Source organism: Antechinus flavipes, chromosome 1 (assembly GCF_016432865.1).
Source record: "Antechinus flavipes isolate AdamAnt ecotype Samford, QLD, Australia chromosome 1, AdamAnt_v2, whole genome shotgun sequence".
Lineage (NCBI taxonomy): Eukaryota > Metazoa > Chordata > Mammalia > Dasyuromorphia > Dasyuridae > Antechinus > Antechinus flavipes.
The window spans coordinates 545,287,813-545,299,616 of record NC_067398.1 but is presented as its reverse complement, the minus strand read 5'-3'; the positions used below and the strand labels follow the sequence as shown (position 1 = coordinate 545,299,616).

The following is an 11,804-nucleotide window of genomic DNA, read 5'->3' as shown; positions in this document are numbered from 1 at the left end:
TTTACCTGTCTGAGGCTTGTAGCTTATATGCTCTACACTGAGTATGAACTAATTATTATATCATTAGGAAACCATTATTTGTTGTAGGATTAAATCAATCATACTGAACCATGCTAAACCATTGTCTTCTCAATTCCAATGAGTACCTTGTAAGCATCCTTGTTTCAAGTTCAGAGTTCTGGGCCATAACAGGGAGGAAGTCAAGATATACTGCTGTCTCACAAGGGAGAGTCCTGGCAGTTAGTATTCAGTAGATTCTGGCACTTATAAGGGAAGACTTCTTTCTTCTTCTGCTAGTTGTGGGTGAGGATTAGGGGCACAATATTTAAGACTCAAGAAATAGGCACAATGGTATGTGTGTTTGAGGGATGCTTGAAAGGCAGCATAAATACTATGAATTTTAGAATATGGAAGGAAAGGGAATAGACAGAATTTGTGACTATAGAAAGAATGGGACAGTGTGAAACTGTGGACATTCTTGTCTTGTGTTGGCTCCTCCAGTTATTATGTAAGATCCTTGAGAGTAGGGACAATCTTGCTTTTCTGTTTTCTGTCTTATATGTTCGGCCCATAGTAAAAACTCATTCATTCATTCACTTACTTATTTTTATTCATCCATTTCCTGGCAAGTGGTGAGTATGTACAAGGTATGTGTAAGGTTTGTGGTTTGATTACTAGTAAGTAACCTCCCAAACCCCAGCATATACCAGTACAGATACAGTGATAAGGACAATCATAACAATATATTTCGGTATTATACAGTTTATCTGAACTCTCAGTTCTGTCTAGTACAGTTAATCTGAGTAACTGGCACAATCAAGCTTACTTCCAAATTTGTTTCCTCTGGCAGGGACATGGAGCCCTGGCAGTGGTGCAGTGAACACTTTAACCACAGGTACTGTTGATCCAGGAGACAGATGATCTTCACATCAGAAAATGTGATTCTTACCATTGAGGAGAGATAGGAACAACCCAGGTTAGAAAACTGGAGAAAAAAGTGCCACTAAATGAGACTCTGGGGTGATGGCTTGAATCTAGACAAAGGAAGAAGAATATATGGCATAGCCACAGGGAGGAAACATAACTGTCTAGGGAGGACACATAACTGTTTAGGGAGGACCCAGGTGTCTGGTATCCTGGAGCAAAAGTCTGATGCCCCTGCCCTAGTAATGCTGCTGCTAGGGGTAGGGCAGTGCATAGCTTAATAATTGTTTTATCAGTACCTTCCTGTTTTCTTAGATGGATTTGTTTTATATATGTAGAGCCTAAAGAAATAGTTTATCAATGGTCCTAGCTACATTCATAATTTAACAAGATGACTAGTTGTTGGTGATAATCACTGCTCAACCCCAGATTAGTGATCTTTTTTGGAATTTATTTGGCAAAGATACTTTGTTATTTTTTTCTCCAGCTCATTTTACAGATGAGAAAACTGAGTTAAATTACTTACCCAGGGTCACATAGCTGGTAAATTTCTGAGACTAAATTTGAACTGAGGTCCTCCTGACTCCAGGAATCACCAATGAATATCCATTAAATCACCTAGTTGAACTATTTTATTTATTTTTAAAATTTCACATTTCATATTTTTATTTCCTCTAGTTTTGAATTTAGTTGATAAAAATTATTAGTCAATACCAATATGATTATAAAAACTATTAGTAAACAAACTCCCTAACCTTATTTTAAATGATTTATTTTATTATACATTCTGAATTTCTATTTATTCTTTTTTAAAAATAAGCCTTTATTTTTCCAAATATATGCAAAGATAGTTTTCAACATTCACCTTTGCAAAATCTTGTGTTCCAAATTTCTGTCTCTCTCTTCCACCCTTACCTAGACAGGAAGCAATCCAATATAAGTGAAACGTGTAATTCTTCTGAATATTTCCATATTCATCATGCTGTGCAAGAAAAATCAGATCAAAAGGGGAAAAATGAGGAAAAAACAAGTGAATAAACAAATAACAACAAAAAAGGTGAAAATACTATGATTTTATTCACATTCAATCTCCATAGTTCTCTTTCTGGATGTGATTGGCACTTATCCATACCAAGTCTATTGGAACTGCCTTGAATCACTTCATTGTTGAAAAAAACTAAATCTAACACAGTTGATCATTACACAATCCTGTTGTTGTATACAATGTTCTCTTGGTTCTACTCACTTCACTTAGTATCAGTTCATACAAGTCTTTGCAGGTTTTTCTGAAATCGGCCTGGTTATCACTTCTTATAGAATAATGATATTCCATTACATTCATATATCATAACTTATTTAGCCATTCCCCAATTGATAAACATCTACTCAGTTTCCAGTTCTTTGACACTATAAAAAGGGCTGCTATGTGGGTCCTTTTCCTTTTTTATGATCTCTCTGGGATACAGACTCAGTAGAGACACTGCTGGATCAAAAGGTATGCACAGTTTGATAGCCCTAGGATTATAGTCTCAAATTGTTCTCCAGAATGGTTAGATCAATTCACAACTTCACCAACAATGTATTAGTATCTCAGTTTTCCCACATCTCCTCCAACATGTATCATTATCTTTTCATATCATCTTAGCCAATCTGAAAGGACTAAAGTGGTATCTCAGAGTTTTCTTAATTTCTAGCTTAATTTTTATGACTGCATCTCAATATAATTAGTTTCTTTTCTAATACTATATTATATTTTATGAATTTAAAGACATTATTATGAAAAGTCAATGGACTTCACCAGACTGCCCAAGGATGTCCCTGACATAAAAAAGTTCATAAAATCTTTCTTGATCTCCTCAGATGCTGGTGCCTTCCCCCTGAGAAGAGTATATCTGATGTTTATATTGTATATATTTTATATATAGATATTTATATACATATTGTCTCTTTTTGGTAGCATGTAAACTCCTAGAGGGCAGAGACTGTTTCATTTTTATCTTTGGGACAAAGTAGATAATAAATGTTTTTCAATTGGATCCCTCCCTCCCTATTGCCATTGCAGGAAGCTGGACTGCAGTTCTGTTTGAATTATTATTTTTAAAAAATTCTAAATCATTGTTGTTGTAGTAGTTTAGTTGCTTCAGATCTTTGTGACCCCATTTGAGGTTCTCTTGTCAAAGAGAATAGAATGGTTTGCCATTTCCTTCTCCAGCTCATTTTACAGATGAGGAAACTGAGACAAACTGGGTAAAATGATTTGCCTCACAGTCATGCTCTTAGTACATGTTCAGGGCCACATTTGAATTCAGGAAAAAGAATCATCCTGACTGCTGATCTGGTGCTCTATCCACTGTACCACCTAACCACTCCTTTCTGATTTAATAAACATCAAAAAAAAAAATGGGTATTTCTCTATACATCGTAGAGCAAAAAAAGAGGATTATACATGAATCAGTGAGTTTCTGTACCCCTTTAATTCTCAGTTCTTTGTTACATCAAAAATGCTGCTATTAATATTTTCTTATTTGTGATCCTTTCTTTGTGTTATTTAAGTGATCCAGAAAGTAGACTACTATATATGTTAAGGTGTTTAGGGAAGGTGTTGGAATGTGGAACAAGGGTCAGGATTGGTAGTGAGTGAGTATTTATGGTATGTGCTTAACATGAGAGTGAGAGGGTGTGGAGACTAAAATCCTGCCCTCTGGCACTTTTACAACTTTCACTATTTTTTTGAGTAAGTGGGTAGTATGGTTTAGAGGAAAGAGTACTAAATGTTTCCTCCAAACTTGTAGTCAAGGACTTGAGTTCAAATCCAGATGGACACTATCTGTGTGACCTCAGGAGAATCACATAATCTCACTGGGTCCTACTATAAAATGAGGGCATTAGACTAAATAATTTCTGAGACTTCTTCCAGTTTTAGATCACTGCTCTTAGATATGGGGTGTATAGCTTACTTGCTAGTCTCCTCACTCTGAACCCCAAATCATTTTTTTTTTGTATGTACTTTACTAGTACAGAGCAATTGATGATAAGGTCATCTTGTATGTGAGAAGTTTACTGAAGTTTTGGTTATGGCTGCCCTTACTCCTGGGTTTCTGTTTTCTAAGCAGTCTGCTTGGTTAGGACTCAGGGATGGAGGAAATACAAGGGAGGAGCAGCAGGCTTTCTAATAACGTGGGAGTGTTCAGGCAGATCACTTATTAGAGAAAGAAACAAGTGTGGGTCCCCAAGGACTCTGAACATTTCATGATTTTGCCAAAATCCAGACTTGTTCTTGGAGATAACTGGGTTCAAGGATATCTGAATAATTCCTGATAGCTTAATCTGGGTATCCAGGCTGTGAATATTCCAAGCAAAGGTAACGTTCACAGCTTTCTGGTCCTCTGCTCTTAGTTTATTCTGTCAGAAAAAAGAGGCAGCCTCTAAAGTTTCAGTCTTGAGTCAGATTCTGTCATAATTTAGAATTATACCTGAGTAATATCAACAAAGAGCTGTGCATCTACAAAATCATTATAGAATCGTAAATTGTTAGAGATGAAGTAACAAGCTGCATTTCTATAGAGAGTTTGACTAGATACAGCATTTTAAAACTGACATTTTCTAAAGCAAAATCAACCATTTTGCTCCTCATATAGATGAAAGAGGTGAAGCATATAGTGATCCAAATAGCTCTGAACTCCTCCTGGTCAGAAAACTTCTATTCAGATTATTTAGAGATTGGGTGCTTTGGACCTTTGTTTTTTCTCTGTAAAATGAAGGGGTTCAACTAAATTACTTCCTGGGCTAACATGGGAATGATTCTGATGGTGGTGGATCTGCTTTTTTTCCCATTTGGTCACTACCTTTCCTGAGGTTTAAAGAGCCATCATGTTTTATGTAAATATATATATGTGTGTATGTGTGTGTGTGTGTGTATGTGTGTATGTATGTATATATGTATATGTATGTATGTATATATGGTTACATCAAAAATGTATCAATGCTATCAATGTTTTCTTATTTGTGATCCTTTCTTTGTGCGTTATTTAGGAGAACCAGAGAACAGGCAGAATTCTAATATATGTTGTAAGGATATTGGGGGAAGATGTTGGACTATGGAACAAGAATCAGGATTGGTAGTGAGTATTTATGGTATAAATTATACATGAGAGTGATATATATATATACATATATATATATGTATATATATATATATATGGTGTGTGTGTGTGTCTGTCTGTCTGTCTGTCTTTGTTATTACTGTCCCAATCATTTAAAAAAATTAATTCAATAACCCATAAGGGCCAACTATAGATAGCATCTATGACCACTTACATAGCATATGGGTTAATTTTGTATGGATAACTAGGTTTTAAGTGCCCTATAGGCAAGGGGCCATTTCATGAGGTTTTCCTGAAATGTACAGCATAAACTCAACTAATTTCAAAGGAAGCTAAAATGTAACCATGGTTACTTTTAGGTAAACTTTTTTAGAAGAGTCCTAGATTTATTCATTTAGAGACTTTTGGACATTATAAACTGCTGAACATATGGAACTTGTAATTACAACAATATTTTTTACTATCACATTTCATAAGACCCAGTAAATGTAACAAATTAAAGTACTAAATACTTTTTCATTATAGAGTATTCAAATTATATTATACATACATTTAATAATATGTACATATAATTTTTCAACTTTGACTTTTAAGATAATCATAAAATATAAGTAATATATTAATATAAATAAAATATAATAAATATATTAATAAATATTAATATTTATTATATAAAATAATATAAATATTATATTAATAAATATAATAGAAGTAATATATTAATGTAACATTAATATAATATCTAATATAAGTATATTACATATATATAATATAAATAAATATAATATAATCATAAAATATGTTTTCCTTTATAAGTTATATATTTTTTCCTGAAATCTCCCTTTTGAAACATAGAACATATACATTTTCTAGAAATTTGTTTTATTTTTAATGTATGGAATACTATTTTAATGTGTTTTCAAGCATTTCTGTAACAGTATAATTTTACTGTACATGAAACTTGCAGTTTATTATATGATGTTCATCACAAAGATGAACCAAGAATTATTGAAGCTATATAAATTACTAATTACTACTGATATTATTAAAATTAATCTTTTTAAATGACTTTGGAATTAGTCTTTGGGGACTTTGAAAATAGATGTGATTAGCAAATGGAATAGGCTGTTGATTAATCATGCTAATGAAATCAAATAGTCCTGTGGATAATATAAAAAAAGCCATCTGAAGACTATTTGTATTTGATTTTGAATTTGGATCTTTCTGACTCCAGGCCCTACTCTTTCTATTGTGCCCATAGCTGACAATAAATATTTAAATTAGCCATAAAGGACATATGAAGAAAGATACATTTTAAATCCAGAGAAAGAATTGATAAATAGAAATATGTATGGAATAATTTTACATACATATATATTTATATATGTGTGTGTGTAATGTGTATGTGTATGTGTGTGTGTGTGTGTGTGTGTGTGTGTGTGTGTGTGTGTATGTGTGTAGTACCTATCTCTAAAGACGATTTGGGGAGAGAGAAAAGAAAAAAAGAAATCGATATGATAACTTTATTATATATTTAAAAGGAAAAGCAAGTATTATATCATAGAAGTGCAATTTCATGTACAATCATGTTTTTAATATACTATTTGTTATATAAATGGTTATTTTATTTCATAAATTAAAAATAAAATAATTTTTAAAAAAAGTTAAGCTCTTCCTTTGTATTTAATGCTATGTTAGGAGCTTAGAATCCAAAGTTATCCTTTAAAAATTTATATTTTATTGAAAGGAAATAACCAGTACAAAAGTGGAAAAGCACAAAACACATACCAAGTAATTTTGGGGTGAGAAGAGCATTAGCAGCTGGAGAAGGGGGAGAGGGTCAGCATATAACTTGTGTAGGAGGTGACATTTGAGCTGAGCTTTGAAAGGAAATAGAGATTCCAAGAAATTGAAGTAAGGAAGAAGAGGATTCCAGCTTTTCCAAAAGAATGAAGATGAGAGACAGAATGTCACCTATGTTAAGTAGGCCTATTTAGCTGGAATGTAAAGGGCATGAGAGGAAAAAATATGAAATGAATTTAAAGAGCTAAGTTGGATGTATATTTTGAAGAGTTTTAAGCTTTGAGTAGAATAGTTTGTATTTTATCCTACAGACAATAGGGAGCCACAGATGCTTTTTGAACAGGAACATGATGTGGTCAGATTTGTGCTTTTGGTAGGATGTGCTAATAAATATGTAACAGTTAGCTTTCAGGAAAAAAATATAATCCATACACTTTTAACTTTAACCTGCATTATTAACATTTTCTCTATCACATTTTTAAAGTTTTTGGTAATTAAGAAAACAGTAAATCAAGCACTGAATTTTGTAGCATTTGATGATTTCTGAGGAGGAAAGCCTGAAGATTTAATAATAAATTTTCCTGAGGCTATTAAGAAATGCCTCTACTAGAAAAAATAATTACAAAGTTCCTCTGGAAGAACAAAAGATCAAGAATTTCAAGGAAATTATTGAAAAAAAAATACAGATGAAGGTGGCTTAACTGTACCAGACCTAAAACCATATTATAAAGCAGCAGTCATCAAAACCATTTGGTGCTAGCTAAGAAATAGAGTAGTCAATCAATGGTATAAGTTAGTTTCACAAGACACAATAGTCAATGACTGTAGTAATCTAGTGTTTATTGAACCCAAAGACTCCAGATTCTGGAATAAGAACTCATTATTTGACAAAAATTGCTGGGGAAGAGTGGAAATTAATATGGTAGAAACTAGGCATTGACCCACACCTAATACCCTATACCAAGGTAAGGTTGAAATGGGTTCATGATTTGAAGATAAAGAGTGATATTTGGCTACCTATTAGATTGTGGAGAAGGAAGAAATTTATGGCAAAGTTGAACTAGAGTACATAATGGAATGCAAAATGGATAATTTTGATTATATTAATTTATTTAATATTAATTTAAAAGTTTTGGTACAAACAAAACCAATGCAGACAAGATTAAAAGGGAAGCAATAAACTGGGAAAAATGTTTACCACCTAGAGTTCTGATAAAGGCCTTGTTTCTATATATATGTATATATACACATATATATCTATTTGTCTGTCTATCTATCTATTTATCTATCTACCTGTCTATAAAAGAGATGGCTCCAGCATGTCTGACTTTAGGAATATAAATTTTATAGTTGTATGGATGAATACTGAATGGGGGAGATTCTAGAGTAAAAGAGGCCAGTTAGGATATTATTACAATATTGGGAAGATGGCCTTGTCAAAAGAGTGTTCTGATAGAGATGGAATCAACTAAATGACCCTGCAGTAGAACATTGCTTCTGGGATCAGAGGATCTAGATTTGCAGATGAGCTTTGCCATGCATTGTTATTACTTGGACAAATCACTTCAACCATCTGGGCCTCAATTTTCTCATCTGTAAAATGAAGGGGTTGAACTAGATGACTTCTAAGGTTGCTTCCAACAAAAATATTTTTCTCTGTAACTTAGCTTGATTCAATGGAAAGAGAGAAAGCTTTAGTTATTGAAATAATGTCCCAGAAATCAGCTCTCAAATCTGACTCTTTCTGAGTTACCTCAGTTTATACAGAGTGAGTTAACAGAAAATAAACAGAATATATCTTGAGTGCAGATAATCTGTGCCTGAATGAGGAAGAGTTAACTGCAAGATAATGTTCATCACTCTTAGCACTTCTCATCTAGGCTCTTAGCACTTGAGAAGCAATTTTGAAGAGATAGTAAGATGTACAAGATCACACAAAGAGAAATGGGCAGAATTAGCTCTCACTCCCAGAGTTGTGCTAGGAGAACTCAATATGCTCAGGTCTGAATCTTTTCTAGTCATTGCATATCAACATAATTCTCTTTAAAGACCATTCATCTCCTTTCAAACTTGAGGTGTGCCCTCTGCCTATGAAAACACCGAAAACATGAACTTTCTAAAAGGATTTAAAAATAATATCTAAAACGTTACAGCTAATTTTATAGTTTTGCTATAATATCCCTCCCTTATCCACACCCAATGAGACTTAAAACTTTGGATATGATTGACTTTTGTCTTTGCTAACTACCTGAAACAGTAACTTTGTTTTTTCAAAACCAATTTTTGTTGCTTTAATGCTTTCTCAGCCAGCTCTTCTCCAATTCTTCTATTATTTCTATTCTTTTTTTCCTCCATTCATCACTGGATTCATTAATAGCTGGAACCTTGGCTATAAACCTAGGACACACTACGTAATAAAGATGATGAATTCTTAGATTAGAACATTTTTGCATCTCCTCTAATTTATTCTTCCAAAATCAATCCAGGAAACAAAGCCACATGAGTACTTATTGTTCAAAAGAACTTTTTTCTTTCATTTTTGGTGTCAATGTTTCTTTCTTTGACTCAAGGATAGGAATGTCAATATTCTAAGTGGACAAAAATGAATATGACAGATTCATAAGCTGTACTTGTTAACTCATGGAATTCCAGATTTCTAAAGAATGTGATTAAAAATAGGACAAATGCATTGTTTCTTTTGCAATGTAACTTTTGAACCACCTGTCATAGGGTTGGTGTAAGGAATAGAAGGAAATGCCATTTTTCACATTGGGTAGAAAACTAAAGGAACTCAATACCCCAAGTGGTGATATAAATTGCAAATTATATAAATAAACACCTTCCTAAAGGATTTAAATTAGGAATTCTTAACATTTTTTGTGCTATAGACTCCTTTGGACAGCTAGGTGATACAGCAGATAGAATGGTAGGTCTTAAATCAACAAGATTTGGCCTCAGATGTGGCCTCAAACACTAGCTGTGTGACCTAGGCAAATCAGTTAAAAGTGTTTGCCTCAACTCTTTAACTGTAAAATGAGCTGGAGAAGAAAATGGCAAATCATTTCATATCTCTGCCAAAAAAACCCCCGAAATGGGGTCATGAAGAATCTTTGTTTTCTGATGAAAACCTATGGACCTATTCTAAGAATTATGTGTTTAAATAAATAAAAAATATATAGAATTACAAAGAAAAGCAATTTTAACTGAAATAGTTATAAAAATATTTGCCAAAAAATGTTTAGATATATTCATGTTAATTCCTAGTTTATATGAATTAACAGTTTTTAAAAATGCATTTATTAAGTGTCTACTATGGGCTTCTAGGAACTGTGCTAAATTTTTTTAGAAAGATTATCTCATTTGAATTGAGGTAGATAGAGGTGACTTGTCTGAAATTAAATTTAAACTCAAATCTTCCTGATTCCAGGGCTATTTTATCAACTGTACCTCTAACTGCCTCTATTTACTTGCATTATGGGTTATTCAGATAATGGAATAAATTTGAAGGAAATTCACTCCCAATATTTAAGGTGAAGATGTTATCTTTCCACTAATCCTTTGGTCACAGTCAGAAAAAGATTATCAGATTGAAGAGACTATGTGTTCGTATTTCAACCCTTGGTTATGGCTATCCTAGGACAAAGATATTCTAAGCATTATGTTTCTTGAAGACAGGAACTATTTCGCATTGGTCTTTGGTCTTTGGATCCCCAATGCTGAGCAGAGTTCCTGACACATGTTTGGCACTTGTTGAATTGAATGGTTGAATTATGAGTTATTCCAAAATTACTGGATGACTCCAAAAGGAGGCTTGCTTTCAGCGTACTTCACTTAGTATGGGTGAGCAAAAAGGGTTCTAAGTCAATATGATAGATTGCAATTGCTCTCCTGTCAGGTTTATTCAGTGGAATTAAGTGTATGTCCTACTGCTATTGTTAGCTTTTGGACTATATTGGGTCATAATATGGTATCCAGGAGGGGATGATACATGTGTAAATACTAGCCTAATAAGGCGCCCACTAGCCTCTCATTGGCAAAATAATAGTAAAAGAGGTATCTAGGAACAGCTAGATGGTATATAGTAGATAAAGTACCTATTCTAGAGTCAGGAGGACTTGAGTTCAAATTTGGCTTCAGCCACTAAAGACTTCCTAGCTGTGTGACCCTGAGCAAGTCACTTAACCCTAATTGCAAAATAAAACAAAAATACAAGCAAAATAACTAACTATTGTTGGCCTTGCAGATGTGTTCTTCGGATTTCTTTTACATTTTTTACATTTCTCTGTTGTCACTCTGTGTGTTCATTTATTTCATCGAAAACTTCTTGAGGACCAGAACTGTGCCCTTCTAATTCCTTTTCATCTTCCACATTTCCAAATAGGCATGAAGAATATCTAGTCATACTGTAGCTCAGCACATGGTCATGAGTCCATTTAACCTAACATTTATTAAATGCCTACTGTATACAAGGCACCATGGAAACAAAGACAGAAATGAAACTCATTAATGTTGTTCAGAATTTCTGATGTATGAAACCATCATTGTGAGTATATTTTTAGAGGGGTGGTGGTGGAGGTTAGGTATGTAAGGAATGACTCGCGGAAGTTGTCCTGGAGAAGACCTATAGAAACTTGTACCTGGTGCAGAGCATCCTTTAACTTGATTCCTTAAAAGTGTCTAGGAATTAACTTCTTTCAGACTCAGTAGGGCTATCCTGGACAGAATTGGTTTTCTCTAAAACCATATGTGGTCCCTAACCAGATTTCCTTTTAATATTTGGGATTTGTTTGTTTTTGTTTTTAGAGAAAAAAATTCCAGCTTCTCCTTCCTATGTGCTAACCATTTCCTAGATTCTCCTAAAACCATGGAATTCACATTCTACTAGCATAAATTCAATCACTAGAAAAAGATTTAGGATAGAGAAAGAAGTACACAGCCTTTCTTGATGAATTAAATAAAATACATGCAAAAATG

At 33.4% G+C, this 11,804-nt stretch overlaps 1 protein-coding gene across 1 annotated transcript in view; it reads left to right on the top strand.

Moving 5' to 3' along the window:
* Positions 1-4,963: 4,963 nt before the first annotated feature.
* RNF144B (ring finger protein 144B) overlaps positions 4,964-11,804 on the top strand; it is a 140,582-nt gene continuing 133,741 nt past the window's right edge. The window contains exon 1 of the mRNA XM_051970627.1: positions 4,964-5,045. The gene's annotated coding sequence lies outside the window, so the exon portion shown is untranslated. The remainder of the gene's footprint in view (positions 5,046-11,804) is intronic.